The following is a 6,662-nucleotide window of genomic DNA, read 5'->3' as shown; positions in this document are numbered from 1 at the left end:
CCGAGGTGGGTGGATCAACGAGGTCAGGAGATTGAGACCATCCTGGCTAACACGGTGAAACCCCGTATCTACTTAAAAAAAAAAAAAAATAGCCGGGCATGGTGGCGGGCTCCTGTATTCCCAGCTGCTGGGGAATATGAGGCAGGAGAATGGCATGAACTCGGGAGGCGGAGCTTGCAGTGATCCATGATCGCACCACTCCACTCCAGCCTGGGCGACAGAGCGAAACTCCGTCTCAAAAAAAAAAAAAAGAAAAAAAAAAAAAAAGCTACAGGACCTAAAACAAAAAAGAAACAAAATTCAATAGGAAGTCATAGGAAATCATTCCCTTTTAGTAATGATTTTATATATACATAAATTATGTCAATCAAAAACATACTTTCACTAAACAAATTCATGAAACAAGATTCAACTCTCTGCTTCCTACAAATGACCAAATTATGACCTGGAACAATTATAACCTGTACATGAAAGAATAAAAAAAAAATTAAATGCAAAATCAAATACTGTCATGGTAGACTGAATATATATTATATCAAAAACTTCCTCAAGAGAGAAGAAAAAAAGGACAATAAAAACAACAATAAAAGCAACAACAATAAAACAACATACATCAATAAAAGCAACAATAAAACAACATACAACAATAAAAGCAAGAGTAACGTATGGGCCTTACATCACAGTTCCCAAAATATGAAGCAACATTTTACAGAATTGAAACATGAAGTAGCCAGCACATGATAACAGTAGATGACTTTTATATCTGACTTTTAGTAACGTAAATTAAAAAACAAACATAAGATGAATAAGTAAACAGAGGATTTCAACAACACAATAGAACAATTAGACCTAACAATCACATTTATATCTCTCCACTCAACAGTAGAATACGCAATACTTTTAATCACACATGCCACAATATTCCAGATAGACCACCTGTTAAGTTAAAAAACACATCTTAGCAAATTTAAGCAGATGGAATTACACAAATTATTGCTAACTATGATACAATAAAACAAGAAGTTAAAAACACTAGCATGTCAAAGAATAAGTAAAAATTAAACAACAAATTCTCAAACACACTCTCGTTCAAGAGGTTATAGACTTAATATTGTTAACATGTCGCTACTACCGAAAGTGGTCTACGGATTCAATGTTCTTTCTTTTCTTTTCTGTCTTTTTATTTTGAGACGGAGTTTTGCTCTTGTTGCCCAGGGTGGAGTGTAATGGTGTGATCTCAGTTCACTGTAACCTCCACCTCCTGGGTTCAAGCAGTTCTCCTGCCTCAGCCTCCTGAGTAGCTGGGATTACAGGCATGTGCCACCACACCTGGCTAATTTTGTATTTTTAGTAGAGATGGGGTTTCTCCATGGCTCGTCTTGAACTCCTGACCTCAGGTGATCCACCTTCCTCAGCCTCCCAAAGTGCTGGGATTACAGGCATGAGCCATGACCCTCAGCTGATTCAATATACTTTCTATCAAAATACAAAAGAAAATTTTTGTGGAAGTTTTAAAATGTTCTACAATTTTTATGGAATTTCAAGTGATCACAAACAGCCAAAAAATATAGGGAAAAAAATATAAAGACAGAGGCATCATACTTTCTAATTTCAAAACATACTACAAACATATAGTAATCAAAACAGTTTGATACTGACATAAAGACAAATGAATGATGAAACAGATGAGAGAGTCCAGACATAAGTCCTCATGGGTATAGTAAACATATTTTTAAGATGTGTTACAAGAATTCACAATAAGGAAAGAACAGTCTCTTCAACAAACAGTATTGGGAATAATAAAAATTTACAAGGAAAAAATAACACAGTTAGACCTTACCTTGCACCAGATAAAAACATAAACTCAAGGCCAGGTGCAGTGGCTTACACCTGTAATCCCAGCACTTTGGGAGGCTGAGACAAGTGAATCACAAGGTCAGGATATCAAGACCATCCTGGCCAACATGGGGAAACCACGTCTCTACTAAAAATACAAAGAAAAATTAGTTGGCGGTGGTGGCACACGCCTGTAGTTCCAGACACTCGGGCGGCTGATGCAGGAGAATCTCTGGAACCCTGGAGGCAAGAGTTTCAGTGAGCCAAGATCACGCCACTGCGCTCCAGCCTGGTGATAGAGAAAGTCTCCACCTCAAATAAAGAAATAAACTCAAAATAACTAATTTTGGTAGCTATTAAAATGGAATTTAAAATTTTATTTTTCAGACAGTTTGCTATCATCATACAGAAAGCTACTAATTTGTTGATTTTCTGCAATTTTACTGAATTTGTTTAGTAGTTCTAATAGTTTTTGGTGTAATGTTTAGAGTTTTTCACATATAAGATTATTTTGTCCACAATGAGAGACCATTTGACTTCATCCTTTCCAATTAGTATGACTTTTATTTCTTCCTCTTGCCTAATTTTCTTGGCTAGTACTTCCAGTACTATTTTGAATAAGAGGCCTGAAAGTTTGGATGATATGTCTTGTTCCAGATCTCAGAGAGAAAGCTTTCAGCCTTTCCTTATTCAGTATAATGATAGCATTGATTTGTCATAAATGGCCTTTATTGGGTTAAGACACATACCTTCTATTCCTAACTTGTTGAGAGTTTTCATCATAATGAATGCTGAGTTTCATCCAATTCTTCTTCTGCATAAGCAAAAGCTAAAAAAATGAAAATACTTAATGTGATGGCTAATACCGGGTGTCAAATTGATTGGATTGGAGGATAGAAAGCATTCATCCTGGGTGTGTCTGTGAGAGTGTTGACGAACGAGATTAACATTTGAGTCAGTGGGCTGGGAAAGGGAGATCCACTCTTAATCGGGTGAGCACCATCTAATCAGCTGCCAGTGAATATAAAGCAGGCAGAAAAACAGAGACTGGCCTAAGCTCCCAGCCTACATCTTTCTCCTGTGCTGGACGCTTCCAGCCCTCAAACACCAGACTCCACGTTCTTCAGCTTTGGGACGTGGACCGCCTCTCCTTGCTCCTCAAACTTGCAGACAACCTATTGTGGGATCTTGTGATCTCTCTAGGGAAGCCCGACTAATACACCTAGCAAAAAAAAACTAAAAAGGTAAAAGCTCTCTACTCTGAAAACGACAAAACATGGATAAAAAATATAAAATACAATTGAATAAAGGAAAAAATATTGTGTTTATACACTGGAAGAATACTGTTAATATAGCTACCCAAAGTGATCTACAGACTTAATGTGATTTTTATCAAAATACCAATGACATTTTTTCACAGAAATAAAAAATATTTTAAATTTATATGGATCCACAAAAAACTCTGAATAAACAAAGCAACATTGAGCAAAATAAGCAAAGCTAAAGGCATCACTTTATCAAACTTAAAAACTTCCTATAAAGCTACAGTAACCAAAACAGCACTGTACTGGCATGAAAACAAACTCATAGACTAATGTGCCCAATAAGCCCAGAAGTTAATTTATGCACCTAAAGCCAACTGATTGTCAACAAAATTGCCAAGAACACACTTTAGAGAAGAGCTAATCTCTTCAATAAATGGTGCAGGGCCATTTAAATATTTACATTCAGAAAAATAATACTAGACCCTTGTGCCTTGCCATATTTGAAAATCAACTAAAACTAAAGACTTAAATGTAATGCCATCAATTATGAAACTATTAGAGAAAAACATTAAAAAATGCTTTATAACATTGGACAGTGAAAAGAATATTTAAATAAGATTTCAAAACATAGGCAACAAAATCAAGAATAAGCAAACAACATTATGTCAAACTAAAATGCTTTTTCATATTAAAAAACAACTAAAAGATTGAAGAGACAGCTTAGGCGATGAAAGAAAATGTTTTCAGGCTATACATGTGACAAAAGGTTAATATTCAGAATATATAAGAAACTTTAAAATCTCAAAATGAAATACACTTATAATCTAATTTAAAAAATGCAAAAGACCTTAACAGATGTTTGTCAAAAAGAGATACAAAAATGGCTAACTGGAACATAAAAAGATGTTCTACATTAGTAATCACCAAGGAAATGCAAATCCAAGCCACAATGAGGTACCACCTCATTCCCATTGGAATGGCTATAGTAAAAGTAAATAAATAAATAAATAAAAAATAAAACAAGTACTAATGAGGATATAAAAAAGAGTGAATGTATACCTTGTTGGTGGACTTGTAAATTAGTATGGCCATTATAGAAAATAGTATGGAGGTTTCTGAAAGAAATTAAAAATATATCTATTATATGATCCCGCAATTTTACTTCTGGGTGTATATCCAAAAAAAAAAGGATATCACTTTGTCAAAAAGATATTTGCATTCCCATGTTCGTTACGGAACTATTTATAATAGCTTACATATGGAATCAATTCAAATGTACAGCAACAGATAAATGGATAAGGAAAATGTACTATATATACACAGTGAAATCCTATTCAGCCATAAGAAAGGATAAAATTCTGTCAGTTAAAAGAGCATGGATGAACCTTGAGCATACCATGTTAAGTAAAATAAGCCACATAGAAAAACACTTTATGATCTTATTATCTCACTCATTTGAGGAACCTGAAAAAAAGGGTTGATATAAGCAAAGAGTACAACAGGGGTTACCAGAGACTGAAGCGGGAGGCACAAGTATTGTGTTATGATTAGATAGGAGAAATAAGTTTTTGTTTTTTATTACACAGTAGGATAAAAATAATTAATGAAAAGTTATCTCATATTACAAAATAGCTAAAAGAGACCAGTTGTGTTGGCACATTCTTGCAATCCATACATTTTGGGAGACTGAGGCAGGAGAATTACTTGAAGCCAGAAGTTCAAGATTAGCCTGGACAACATAGTGCGACCCCGTCTCTATGAAAAATTAAAACATTAGCCAGGCATAGTGGCAGCTTCCTGTAGTCTCAGCTAATTGGGAAACTAAGGTTAGAAGATTGTTTGAGGTTACAGTGAGCTAGGATTGCACCACTGCACTCCAGTCTGGGTGTTAGGGCAAGATCCTGTTTCTAAAAAAAATTAATACATAAAGATAAAATAGCTAGAGAAGAAGTTTTTGAATATTCTCACCACAAAAATAAAACATGCATGAGGCAACAAATATACTAAGTACTCTGATTTTTATTGTTATACAACATATATATATAATTATTTCCCCCAAATATGCACAACTACATGTGTCAATTTTTAAAAATGAATGAAGATTACAATGTAAAACCTATAGCTGTAAAATTCCTGGCAGAATAGAGAAGGGTGAAGCTTCATGACAATTGGTCTCAGCAATAATTTGGGGGATGTAACATCAACGGATCAGACAACAAAAGCAAGGGAATACACATACAACTGAATCAGTGTATGAAAAAATCCCAAACAGGCAAAGCAGAACATGGAATAGATATATGCACATTTATGTACATTGTAGTATTACTCACAAACGTGCTACCTCGAAGCAAATGTACCTTTAAGGATGAGTAGATTCAAAAAACAGGGCTTGTATATTCAATGGGATAGCATTCAGCCTTAAAAATAAGGAAATCTTGAAAAGTACTACAATAAGACAAATCTTGAAAACATTCTGTTAAGTAAAATAAGACAGTCAAAAGGAAAACTGTATAATTACACTTAACGTAAAATATTTAGTCAAACTCAAAGAAACCAAGTGTTGTAGTCTCAGCAGTGCACCAAGATGTAACAGTCCCTCGTAGTCTGAGATAACACCCAGAGTTCTTTGTTCTACCTCTAAGGAGATTAAGGAGCATGAACACAAAGGTGAGGTTGGAGTGAAAGTTTGATAAGCAAGAGAAGAAAGCTCTTTGCCAGCAGAGATAGGTGTCTGAAAGGGGTGCCCTCTGCGACGCTGGGGTCCAGGGTTTTTATGGATTGGGAAAGGAAGGGAATGTGCCTAGTTCACAGGCTGTCTTGAAAAACGTGTGGCTCAACTTGGCCCAGGACTTTGGCCCGGGAACAATAAGGAGCTGAAGGGATGATTGACAGAAGCTGCTTAGCTTGGCCCAGGACTTATCAGAAGCTAAGGTGAAAGCTTGGCGTGGGAGCAATCAGGGACTGAAGTAATTATTCATACAGGTCAGACTTACACAGTCCAAATAAAGGAGAGCATCGACAGGAACGTACCCGAGCCCACTGTGCCCATGCCCACAAAAAGAGAAGAAACTTTTTCCTGGGAGACCACTGACTGCACAAAGACAAAGGCATTTCTTTTTTTCTTTTTCTTGTCTTTCTTTTTTTTTTTTTTTTGAGATGTACTTTCTTTTTTTTTTTTTTTTTTTTTGAGTTGCAGTTTTGCTCTTTTTGCCCAGGCTGGAGTGCAATGGTGCGATCTCGGCTCACAGCAACCTCCGTTTCCTGGGTTCAAGCAATTCTCCTGCCGCAGCCTCCCAAGTAGCTGGGATTACAGGCATGCAGCACCATGCCCGGCTAATTTTGTATTTTTAGAAAAGACAAGGTTTGTCCGCCTTGGTCATGCTGGTCTCGAACTCCCGACCTCAGGTGATCCACCCACCTCTACCTCCCAAATTGCTGGGATTACAGGCATGATCCACCGTGCCTGGCCAAACAAAGGCATTTCTATGCTAGGTCGTTCTTGTTCCTTTATCTGAGTAAGCTGGAGTTTTGTACAAATTTTTATCAAAATGGGCCAGAGGT

General features: G+C 36.3%; 1 long non-coding RNA gene across 6 annotated transcripts in view; it reads right to left on the bottom strand.

The window, feature by feature from the left end:
• Positions 1-6,662, bottom strand: part of LOC100614484 (uncharacterized) — a 44,542-nt gene that overhangs the window by 27,400 nt on the left and 10,480 nt on the right. Inside the window, exon 4 of one of the 6 annotated variants that reach the window (XR_010154476.1) lies at positions 2,586-2,665. The exons of the other annotated variants lie outside the window; for them this stretch is intronic. This is a non-coding gene — a long non-coding RNA (uncharacterized LOC100614484). The remainder of the gene's footprint in view (positions 1-2,585; positions 2,666-6,662) is intronic. 6 annotated transcript variants of the gene reach the window in all.

The sequence above is a fragment of the Pan troglodytes genome, chromosome 22 (assembly GCF_028858775.2).
Source record: "Pan troglodytes isolate AG18354 chromosome 22, NHGRI_mPanTro3-v2.0_pri, whole genome shotgun sequence".
NCBI classification, from domain to species: domain Eukaryota; kingdom Metazoa; phylum Chordata; class Mammalia; order Primates; family Hominidae; genus Pan; species Pan troglodytes.
This window is presented reverse-complemented; position numbering and strand designations above follow the sequence as displayed.